General features: G+C 52.8%; 1 protein-coding gene across 4 annotated transcripts in view; it reads left to right on the forward strand.

Moving 5' to 3' along the window:
• Positions 1–12,180, forward strand: part of ApepP (Aminopeptidase P) — a 334,482-nt gene that overhangs the window by 261,502 nt on the left and 60,800 nt on the right. The window lies entirely within an intron of this gene.

Raw genomic sequence — 12,180 nt, forward strand, 5'->3', positions numbered from 1 at the left:
ACGCTCGCCACACCCCCAAACATACTTTGTGTATTTTTTTTTTTACTCATAGAAGTTTATGTGATATAATATTCATTCTGGTACCAAAAAATTCGCAAATAAAACGTATATAATCTGAGAGTATCCCCATCAATTTCGGTTAAAAAATGGAATTTATAGAAATATTTTTTCGATGGACGAGAAAAGTAGGCTGTTATGCGGAATCGTAAGAAAAAACGGCGACGAGTTATCTCTAATCTAAAGCACGAAAGTGTTAATAATTGGAAACAAAGCCGCCAAAGATTGAGAAAAGATGCACAGGTTTGTAAATGCTTGCGTAAGTGCTTTCGTGAATCTGGTCCCAGCTGTATATCCACTTTGTGGACACGTCTTACTACTATTTTTCTTCTTTTGAGCATCAGACAGGTGCTTGCATCTCTTTATTACTGCATTATCCATCAGTTCCAGTTAATAGGAGCTGTTCTCCTTATCAACTGAAACGTTCTTATTTCCCTACGGCTCCCTGGAGCTTATCGGGCTAATGTATGTTATATTAGACCGGGACATTACCTAAGGAGTTCAGACCTACCAGGGACCAGCGCCAGAACCTGGCACCCCCTCAGAGAGGTTTCAGGGAGCAATGGCCCTGGAAAACCCCCTTGTGGTTGGGGTTTTCCTTATCTGCCATCGACCTCTTGTTCTTGAAGTTCCAGGTCTCAGGAAATCTTCCTGTGCACATGTGTATGTGCATACATAGGTGTGTGTAACATACCTTGTATATATGTGTACTTTTTCTTTTGGAAGGGGCTCTGTTCCCGTCTCTGTTGACGAGGCGCTGGGGGAGCAGCTTGCTCTGTTGACTCTCGCATGGTCCCGTAGTTAATGGGCGCTTTTGGTTGTCTTCCGGCCTCTGGTGGCGGCAGTAGATGGCTTCTCCCCCTTTGGGGGGTTCAGGGCTGGCGGGGTGGGCTTCTTCCCCTGCGCTTCGTCATGTCATCATAGTGGGTGCGTTGTACATGGTCGATCCACCCCATTCTTCTGGGGTTCCCGTCTGCTCTTTGCAGACATGGGCCTGTCGAATCTGCGGTTCTTCTGAACTTCTTCAGTGTGCGCCCTAGATTCTATGCCCTCATCAGAGGACTGTTGTCTCCTGTCCGGCTTCTGTTGGGGCCGGGTGCCTGGATGGTGGCCTTGGACCTCCAGGTCAATTCTTGGCACGTTCCTCTCCAGTTTTCTGGGACTGGCACAGTTGGTGGTGGGGCTTCGGGCTTGCCGCTTTTGTTGCCTTCCCTATTTTGTAATTGGCACTTGGTGTATTTTTGCATCTTTACCGGATCTTGGTGCCCTATCTGAGTCTGCTTGGGATTCCGTGTTTGGCCTTCCTTGACGACTGGCTAGTGTGGGCTCCCAGTCGGTCCGCTTGTCTGCTCGCCAGGGGTGTGGTTCTTTCCAGATCGCCGAGTTTGGTTTCCTGGTGATCTGGAGGCCATTCCATATGTTTCCGTCCCTGGTTCGGACCTGGCTGGGCCTTGTTTAGGGCTCTTTGGCCGCTCCTTGTCTTTCCCTCCAGAAGTGTTGCTGCGGCTGTGGTCCCGCCTTCGGCTGTTCATGAGGAGGTCCCGGGATGCTCGGCGGTTGCTCGAGCAGTTGTGCGGGAGTCTGAGCTTTGACGTGCTGGTCTGCCCGCGGGGTCGGGTTTGGCTTTGGTGTCTGTTTTGTTCCTTCGAAGACTCCCTTTCCTCCTCTCTTGCAATCGGTGGGTTCGTTCCTCTGGGGATCTTGTGTTGGTGCTGCGTCACCAGCTTCCTCTTTGGGGTTTTCGGGGTTCCGTGTCTTGGCACCTCACCTAGCCTTTGCTCGATGTGTTCACGGACGGGTCATCTCTCGGCTGGGGCTTTGTGACCAGTGTTCACCAGGTCGGCTGGAGATGGTGGGGTCTGTCCGTCCGTCGAGCTCACAGCACGGTTCGGGAGTTCGTGGCTGTCTGGTTTGCGCTTCGGAAGGTTTGGGTCATTCGGTGCTCAACCATTCAGCTCCATTTGGACTGTTCTCTGGCGGTTCTTTGCTGGAACCACAGTGTTTCTCTTAGGTGTTGACCTTTGGGTTTGGTTCCTTAGAGTGGCTCATTTGCTGGATTCTCGAGGTTTGGCTAACTGTGAGGTTCGTGTCCGGGGTGTGTCCTGTGTCCTGGCGGACAGCTGTCTCAATTCATTCCTCTGTTCACGGATTGGCCAGTCGTCGCCAACTTGTTTTGTTGGCTCTGCCGGACGTATGGACTCCTGGCCATGGACGTCTTCGAGTCAGCGTGGTCTAGGCCTCGCCCATTTTATATGGCACCCTTAACCACCTGCGAGACGTTCATGGTGGATGCTTTTCGGCAGGACTAGTCGAGGTGCGGGTACCTGTTCCTCTTCTCCCGGTCCAGCTGTTGCTTCAGGTTTTGGCTCGGTTGCAGCCCATTCCTACGAGAGCAATCCTTATGCTTCATTGGTGGTCGGCCCAGTTTTATTTTCAGACGCTGCTTGATAGGTGTCCGAATCCGAGTCGTTTTCCCGTGGCTCCGCCTCTTTCGGCAGGTTGGATCGGTCCTGTACGTGACTGGTTCGGCCTTCTCCTCGGCTCTTCGCATCTGGTATTTTGACGCAGGTATCACCATCTCTGTGGTGATCAGGAGGTGGCTTTGTTGATGGTGTCCCACCTGCGAGCTTCGTCTTGGCGACAGTATGACGTTCCTGGTGTTTCTATGCACTTTTTCTTGCTCTTCGTAGGTTGTCTTCTCTTTTGCATCGGGTTGTCTTGTCCTTACTTGGGTTATCAGGACTACAGTTATTTGATGTTTCTTACTGTCGCCTCTTTTTGTGCGGCTCTGGTGGAGCCGCTCTGGCTTGCGTCCAGGGTGGACATCACATCTGCCCTGTTTCGTACGCTTTCTCGTGTTTTGTTTCACCTCCGACCTGCTCATGCGTCGCCTGAGCCATCCTGGTCCATGATCAGGGTGCCTTCTTATCTTCTCAGTTTGTGGTAGCCCCTTCGGTTCAGGTTCTGCTCTTTGATACTGGTAGTAGGTTTGTACACTTGCAGCCTTTCTCCGTACTGGCAACGGTCGAGACGGCTGCTTTCTGGAGGGGTTCTTGGATTATTGATGCTTGATTGGTTTGGCGGGGGTGCGTCCTGTGTTGTCCGGTTGCGCTTTTTGCCGTTACCAGCGTACCGTGTCTGGGGATGCGCTTTGGTTTGATCCGGTTCCCCTCGTTCCCTGTTTTCAGGGCTCGGGTCTCCCAGGTCGTCCGCAGAGTTTTTCAGTCTTCCAGCCTGCGGTCTGACTTTGCGGCTGTGCTGTTCGGACGTTTGCAGCTTTTGCTGCTGTGTTGGTGACGTCTAGGGCTCATTTCGGGTCCAGGGATATGAGGGTCGCACAGATTTTTATCCGCCCATTCTTTATGCGCATCTGCTCCTGTGCGTTCTTGTTGCCTTGGCTCGCAGGTTGCAACCTGTTGTCTCGGCTTCAGTTGCGGAGTTTGTGGCGGCCGTCTCCCGGGTTAGCCCTTTCTTTTCCTTCTCTTTGGGTATGAAGCTCCAGGGAGCCGTAGGGGCTCCCCACTGAAAACCAGTGTTGAATGTAATGAAACGCCATTTTCTGGGTGAGCCCCGGAGGCTCCCTGGCAACCCTCCCTCCCACTGGTTGGAGTTTTTTTCGCGTTGGTTCATGCTTAGCTTCTGAACTGAAGCTAGGCAGCTGGTGCGGTAGGTCCGGGGCTCCCCCCTTTCCCTCTCGGGGCGGGGAGGGCTGAACGGACCATTGGCGCGGCAGTAAAGTGTGATGTTTGCTTGTTTCCTTGTTTCCTTGTGGTTGTAGGGAGTTTCTACCTCTGTTAGTTATTTTGTTTTAGTTTTTTACCATGTGGGGTTTGTTTTGTTATGCCTACCTTTCTGGGTGCCTGACCCCGGTCAATGGCAGATAAGGAAAACCCCAACCACAAGGGGGTTTTCCAGGGCCATTGCTCCCTGAAACCTCTCTGAAGGGGCCAGGTTCTGGCGCTGGTCCCTGGTAGGTCTGAACTCCTTAGCTAATGTCCCGGTCTAATATAATATACATTAGTCCGATAAGCTCCAGGGAGCCGTAGGGGCTCACCCAGAAAATGGCGTTTCATTACATTCAACGCTGTTTTCTGTGGGGAGCCCCTACGGCTCCCTGGAGCTTATCGGGCTAATGTATGTTATGTTAGACCGGGACATTAGCTAAGGAGTTCAGACCTACCAGGGACCAGCGCCAGAACCTGGCCCCTTCAGAGAGGTTTCAGGGAGCAATGGCCCTGGAAAACCCCATATGGTTGGGGGTTTTCCTTATCTGCCATCAACCGGGGTTAGGCACCCAGAAAGGTAGGCGTAACAAAACAAACCCCACATGGTAAGAAACTACAACAAAAACCGAACAGAGAGGTAGAAAACTCCCTACAATCCCAAGGAAACAAGCAAACAAGCAAACATCACACTTTACTGCCGCGCCGATCGTCCGCGCAGCCCTCCCCACCCCGGGAGGGGGAGGGGGGAGCCCCGGACCTACCGCGCCGGCTGCCAAGCTTCAGTTCGTTCGCTAATGTCAACCGGGATTGCCGCTTCTCTGGCCTCAGTTTCCTAGGCGGCGTTTGCCTTGTGTGGCGTTCACTGCCGTGTGTTGTGGTGTGCGGTGGCCAGGAGTACTTCATCAGTGCCGGGGCTGCATGTGCTTAGTGGCTGACTTCCCTAAGCGCCCTGTGAGTACTGCCCTTGCGTAACAGGGTTATCTTCCCTGGGGCGTTCGGGAACCATTCCCGTAGAGGTTCTTGCTGCTCGGCATTTGCCTCGCCCTTGGGGCCAGCTGGGGCTTGGGGCCCTCGTTTGGCCCTGGGTAGGGATTGGTATTGTGCTGGTTAGGGCGTCAAGGTGTTGCACAGCCTGCCACCTAAGCGGCGGCCGGTTTCTGTTGCCTCTGGAGACGGTGTACTTTTGCGGGGTTTTTCTTTTGTTTTTCATTTTCTTGCCTGGTGGGGGTCTGCCTAAGGTGGTTATAGTTCCACTGGTAGTGTTTGGCGGCCCTCTGCTAGGCCCCCGTGCTTGTACACGTCTCAGGGGTTTTCAGTGCTATAATCTACCCTCTTGTTATGTTTGGGTTTCTTAACCGGTTAGCAACACCTTGCCCGGGCTTCCCGTAGTTGTTACCCTACGGGCCCTGGAAACCCCTGTCTGGGCTCAGGGGACCATTGAATGTGTCTTCCGGGTTCCAACCCGTCTTGAACGGGATCGTTGGTTGCTGTTCCCTTGTCTCCGGGTGACAGTCGCCATTTTTACCTCCGTCATGCTGCCTGTTGGGTCACTGACACCTTGACCCGGAGTCTTGCGAGTGATTCTCTGCTTGTTCTCCAGTACTCTCCTGATGTTATTACTGTTCAGAGTACAGGCGGCATCCGTGTTGCAAGCTAGGTTAGGTTGCTGCAACATGCTAGGTTGGTTTCCCACTCGAATGCCCCGTGGCCGCCCCGTTTGGTTAGGTGCTGCTCGCCCCTTTCTCTCCATGTTCCCGGCTCCGGACCGTCTGCGGGTTTCGGATTCGGGGCGGGGTTCAGTTGCGGCAGAGACTCGGGCGGTTTTCGGGGGATGCCCCGTTCGGGTTGGGGACGGAGGTTTGAGCCTGTGCCTCCTGCCAAGGCTTCTGGGTCTTACCAGCGGCCCTTTCTTGTTGCCTTTCCCATGGGCTCTTGCTTTTCTTTAAGGGCGGAGGGCTTGGAGGACGGCTCTGCCCCGGGGCCTCTGTTGTTGGTTCCTGGGGCTGTGGGGGTTGCCTGCTAGCAGTTCTGGGGCGGTTTTGCCCCTTCAGGGGTTTTTCTGCTGTTGGGCGTCGTTTTTCGCCCTTCCAGTCTGCTAGCTTCCCACATTTGCTGGCGTGTTTTTGTGTATTAAGCGTCAGTCACAGCCCCTGCTGGCGGCCATTTTCGTCTGCCGGTTTCCCGGCGTGGCCACCAGGGCGGCGTTGCGGTTTGTTTACATGCGTCTGGGTGTGCGAGCGAGCGTCTGGTGAGTTTTAAAAAAATTTGCGGGGTTTTTGTTCTCCTGTTGTCGTTTCGTTGTTTTTCTGGTGTTTTCTTGCCGTTGCCTGTTCCTCTGGGAACGTTTGGGTGTTGATTTTGGGTCTGAGCCTCTGGGTTTAGGCTCAGTGCCCCTGGCTGGTATGCTTGCTCCCACACCTTGTCCCTCGGTTTTCGGTCTGTTGGGACCGTTTTCCCAGGGCGTTCTGCTGGGGTCTGTGCTTTGCCTTTTAGTGGTGTTCTCCGCCGGCAAATGTGGTGGTTTGGGCTCCCCCTGGTTCGATTCTGGGTTCCTTTGGGTTCCTTGGTTTCGTTCTGGAGGTTTCTTCCTCTTGGGCCCCCTTTTGTGGGTTCAGGGGACTTTGTTTCCTCGTGTGACCCGGTTCTGCCTTTTGGGGTTCCGGGGTCTTCCTGGCTTGCAGACTGAGCTTTTTGGGTCTTGGCACATGTTGTGGTTGTGCTGGGACTTTGTGGTTTTGCTGTCGAGGTGGGCCTTTTGATGCAGTTTTGTGCCTTCTTTGCCTGGCCGGCGTAGTGCTCTTTGCCACTAGTCGGCGGCTTGTGCTTTTACAATATATGTCCTCACCTAGTTGTGCTTGTGGGGGTTGAGCTCTGGCTCCTTGGTCCTGCCTCTCAACCGTCCGTCAACAGGTGTATCAGTTCCTGTGCCTCTTGGGCTCTGTCATGTCTACATGTGACATTGTATGGGGGTCAGCCTCGTTACTTGTGTGAGGAGTCGCCACATTACTTCTTAGTGCTTTCCCGTTCCCATTCTGACACTCCAAAAAAAAAAAAAAAAAAAAAAAAAAAACTAATTCTATCTGTGGCTCTTTTGGGTACTCAGTTTCCACCTGTGTCCCCTAGTGCGTGTGCCCCTTGTGTTACATAGCCTGTCCTTCTCATCCCTGTAGATTCCCTTGGGTATCTTGTATGTGGTGATCAGGTCTCCCCTCACTTCCTCTTCCAGCGAAGTGTGGTTTCATTCCCGTAGTCTCTCCTCATGACTTCGGTAGTGTACTTTTTCTTTCTGAAGGGGTTCTGTTCCCTTCTCTGTTGACTGGGCGCTGGGGGAGCAGCTTGCTCTGTTGCCTCTCGCTTGGTCCCGCTGTTGGTGGGCGCTTTGGGTTGTCTTCCGGCCTCTGCTGGCGTCGGAGGACGGCTTCTCCCCCTTGGGGGGGGTTCAGAGCTGGCGGGGTGGGCTTCTTCCCTGCGCTTCGTCATTTCCTCTTCGTGGGTGCGTGGGGCGTGGTCGATCCGTCCCATCCTTCTGGGCTTCCCGTCTGCTCTTTGCAGTCATGAGCTTTTCCCGTCTGCTCTTTGCAGTCATGAGCTTTTCCAGTCTGCAGTTCTTCTGGACTACTTCCGTCTGCACCCTGGATCCTCTGCCCTGCTCGGAGGACTGTTGTCTCCTGTTCGGATTCTGTTAGGGCCGGGTGCATGGGTGGTGGACCTGGACCTCCAGGTCACTTCTTGGCACGTTCCTCTCCAGTTTTTCTGGGGCTAGCACGGTTGGTAATTACCTATGTGTACTTACCTAAGTGTAGTTACAGGATGAGAGCTACTCTCGTGGTGTCCCGTCTTCCCAGCACTCTTTGTCATATAATGCTTTGATTATAATTGTCATTTTGTCATATAATGATTGTCATATGTCATAATATGTCTTAATATGATTGTCATACAATGCTTTGGTGGTGGGGCTTCAGGTTTGCTGTTTTTATTGCATTCCCTATTTTGTGAAGGGCACTTTGTATACTCTTTGCATCTTTACCGGATCTTAGTGCCCTGTCTGCGTCTGAGATTCGGTGTCTGGCCTACCTCGACGACTGGCTGGAGTGGGCTCCCAGTCAGTCCGCTTGTCTGCTCGCCAGGGGATGGTTCTTTCCAGATCGCTGGGTTTGGTTTCCTGGTGATCTGGAGGTTTTACCTTCTGTTTCCGTCCCGGGTTCGGACCTGGGCCTTGTTTCAGGCTCTTGGGCCCCTCATTGTCTTCCCTCCAGAAGTGTTACTGTGGCTGTGGTCCCGCCTTTGGCTGTTCAGGAGGGGGTCCCGGGTTGCTCAGCGGTTGCTTGGGCGGTTGTGCGGGAGTTTGCACTTCGGCGTGCTTGTCTGCCCGCGGAGTCGGGTTTGGCTCCGGCGTCGGTTGGTTCCTACGGAGACTCCACTTCCGCCTCTTGCATTCCTTGGGTTCCTCTGGGGATCTGGTGTTGGTGCTGCGTCACCAGCTTCCTCTTTTGGGTTTTCGGGGTTCCGTGCCTTGGCAGCTCCCCGAGCCTTCACTCGATGTGTTCACGGACGGGTCGTCTCTCGGCTGGGGCTTTGTGACCAGTGCTCACCAGGTCGGCCGAGGTTGATGGAGTCTGTCTGTCCGTCGGGCTCACAGCCCGGTTCAGGTGTTCATGGCTGTCTGGTTTGCGCTTCGGAGGGTTTGGGTCACTAGGTACTCTACCATTCAGCTCTGTTTGGACTGTTCTCTGGTGGTTCTTGCCGGAACCGCAGGGGGTTTGGTTAACCGTGTGGTTCGTGTCCGGGGTGTGTCCTGCGTCCTGGTGGACGGCTGTCTCGGTTCATTCCTCTTCGTGGGTTGGCCAGTCGTCGCCGATTCGTTTTGTTGGCTCTGTTGGGCTTATGGACTCCTGGCCATGGACGTCTTCGGGTCGGCGTGGTCTAGGCGTCGCCCGTTTTGTGGCGCCCTTCCCACCTGCGAGGACTTCACGGTGGAGGCTTTCGGCAGGCCTGGTCGAGGTGGGGGGTACCTGTACCTCTTCTCCCGGTCCAGCTGTTGCTTCGGGTTCTGGCTCGGTTGCAGCCCATTCCCACGAGAACAGTCCTTATGGTTCCACGGTGGCCGGCCCGGCCTTCTTTTCAGATAGGTGTCTGAAATAGGTGATATGCTTGATAGGTGTCCGTACCCGGGGCGTTTTTCCTGAGGCTTCGCCTCTTTCAGCAGGCCGAATCGGTCCTGTCCGTGACTGGTTCGGCCTTCTCTTTGGCTCTTCGCGTCTGGTATTTTGACGCAGGTATCGCCATCTCTATGGTGTTCAGGTGGCTTTGTTGACGGTGTCCCACCTGCGAGCTTCGTCTTGGAGACTGTATGACGTTTATTACGTTTTCTCGCGTTTTGTTTCCCCTCCGGCCTGCTCATGAGTCGCCTGAGCCATCCTGGTCCTTGTTCAGGGTGCCTTCTTCTCTTCCCCTCAGTTTGTGGTAGCCCCCTTCGGTTTCAGTTTCCTCCTCTTTGGTACTGGTGGTAGCTTTATTGGTGTGCAGCCTTTCTCTGTCCTGGCGACGGTCGAGACGGCTGCTTTCCGGAGGGGTTCTTGGGGTATTGGTACTTGTTTGGTTTGGCCGGGGGGTGCGTCCTGTGTTGTCCAGTTGTGCTTTTTGCTGTTGCCGGCGTACCGTGCCTGGGGATGCGCTGTGGTTGATCCGGTTCCTTCGTTCCCTGTTTTCAGGGCTCAGGTCTCCCGGGTCATCCGCAGTGTTTTCCTTCTTCCTGCGGTCTGTCTTTGCGCCCATGCTGTTCAGACGTTTGCAGCAATTGCTGCTGTGTTGGTGACGTCTCGGGCTCATTTCGGGCGCAGGGAATTGTGGGTCGCACAGGTTTTTGGCCGCCCATCCATATGTGCGTCTGTTCTTGGGCGTTCTTGTTGCCTTGGGTCGCAGGTGTGCGACCGGTTGTCTTGGCTTTGCGTTGCAGAGTTTGTGGCGGCCGCCTCCCGGGTTAGCCCTTTCTTTTCCTTCTCTTTGGGTATGAAGCTCCAGGGAGCCGTAGGGGCTCCCCACAGAAAACCAGCGTTGAATGTAATGAAACGCCATTTTCTGGGTGAGCCCCGGAGGCTCCCTGGAAACCCTCCCTCCCACCGGTCGGCGGTTTTTTCGGGTTGGTTGAAGCTTAGCTTCCGAACTGGAGCTTGGCAGCCGGCGCGGTAGGTCCGGGGCTCCCCCCTCCCCCTCCCGGGGTGGGGAGGGCTGCGCGGACGATCGGCGCGGCAGTAAAGTGTGATGTTTGCTTGTTTGCTTGTTTGCTTGTTTCCTTGGGATTGTAGGGAGTTTTCTACCTCTCTGTTCGGTTTTTGTTGTAGTTTCTTACCATGTGGGGTTTGTTTTGTTACGCCTACCTTTCTGGGTGCCTAACCCCGGTCGATGGCAGATAAGGAAAACCCCCAACCATATGGGGTTTTCCAGGGCCATTGCTCCCTGAAACCTCTCTGAAGGGGCCAGGTTCTGGCGCTGGTCCCTGGTAGGTCTGAACTCCTTAGCTAATATCCCGGTCTAACATAACATACATTAGCCCGATAAGCTCCAGGGAGCCTCCGGGGCTCACCCAGAAAATGGCGTTTCATTACATTCAACGCTGTTTTGTTTTTTAAATTTGTCTAAAATCAATTTCTGAAAATATTTTGATGAAAGTTTCACGACGCTGAAGTCAATAAATTGATTTGTTTAAGATTTTTAAGGTATTTATACATAATTCAATTATTTTTCGCTTTCTGGCCCCTAATATGCGAGGTTTAAGGGTTAAACAAATAACCTGATTCTCTAGTGCAGAATATCAACCTGTCCTGATTGTTTATGATGTCCAAGGGGTCAGCTGGATCTTGCCTGAATGAGCAACCAAGCATTATGCTAAAAAACCAGTGTTGAGTGTAATGAAATGCCTCTTTCTGGTAGGGCCTCGGTGATTCCCTGAAGCTAGCTGGCTGAGGTAGCTTATCCCTATTGAGTCACATTAGGCATAGTAGTCCTGTATGGCTTACTGGGGATCAGAGTTGGATCCTGGCCCTACCCACAAAGGCACAGGATGCAAAGTTAATTTTATTACCACTCTTGCTAAAAAAACATGCAGAAAGTAGGCAGAGCAATACAGACAACTGGAAGGTTTAAAGAAAACAAAGCAATGAAACGGCCAAATGACTTCACAAAATTCACTCAAAAACTAGTTACGGCTGGCCATTAATAAATGGTACCACCACCACCAGGAGCTCCTGGCTCTCATGCCATCCTAGCATCAGTCCATCTCAGTCTAGAGCTGGAAGACCATGAACCAACACACCTGGCTGGGGGGCGGGGGAGGAGGAAGGCGGGGTAATTGCAGTGTCATCATTCAACTCCTCCACAAAACCAATGTTGAATGTAATGATATACCTCTTTATGCTCGATGCCTCCAGGATTCCTAAGAACAGAGAGGTAGGAAAACATGAGACATACCAGGGAGGAGGAGAGCCAAAGTGACCCTCGTGAAGATGAGAAAATTCGTGTTAGAATTATTAATATTACTTTTTCGGTCATATTTAACAACATATGTTAACAAGAAAGACTGCTACCAAAATATACTAATATTCTAAGAGGTCATGAATGTGCTGCACTGGAAACAATCCGGATCCCTACTGAACCTGCAGGGACCTCAAGCAAGCAGTAGGGACCTCGACCAAGCCTGTAACCAACCACATCCCGACAACTAAACGAGGCTGAAGGAAGGACCCACAACCCTAACACCACTGGTGAACCTGATGAACAATCTGGAAAGCTCACTAATGTCCTGTGATATAGAAATAAGGATATTCTTATCCCCCTCCTTATCCTAATAAGGATATAAGGAACTGTGGGATAAGGAACTGGAAAAAATGAGCCAGAAATCTCCTCCACAGTGCCATCCAATTGGGAGTGCATAATAGCATAAAGGGCCAGTGCAAAGACCCACAAGCAGAGGCCTGATTCAGGACACTGAAGAACGACGTTGGCCAGCAGAAGCACCAGCCGGAGAAGGCACATCAGCCCAGGAAGTAGGTCCCCCACCAGGGGCCGGCCCAGAATACAACTGGTGAGGACCCAACCCAGAGGGGTTGCCACCAAGCAGGAGAGGCAGAAACTTCTTCATGAAAAGACCTGACCAAGGGTATGTAAGGCAGCAGCCAATGATGAGGGGACCAAAGAAACAACCACCATAGGAAAAAGAAGGGGTGCAAAAAGGGAGAAGGAGAAAGAGGACATGAGGGTAAGAACCAAGCTGAAACAAAATCCTGAGCTAGCACAGCCTGCCAACACACGAGAAGAGCCAGGAAAATGTCATCAATGCCACAAAAAATAGAGAAGCAAACAATGAAAGCAGAACTGCCTGAACCACAGGCAGGAAGGCAGC

Source organism: Procambarus clarkii, chromosome 65 (genome assembly GCF_040958095.1).
Source record: "Procambarus clarkii isolate CNS0578487 chromosome 65, FALCON_Pclarkii_2.0, whole genome shotgun sequence".
Taxonomy (NCBI): Eukaryota; Metazoa; Arthropoda; class Malacostraca; order Decapoda; family Cambaridae; genus Procambarus; species Procambarus clarkii.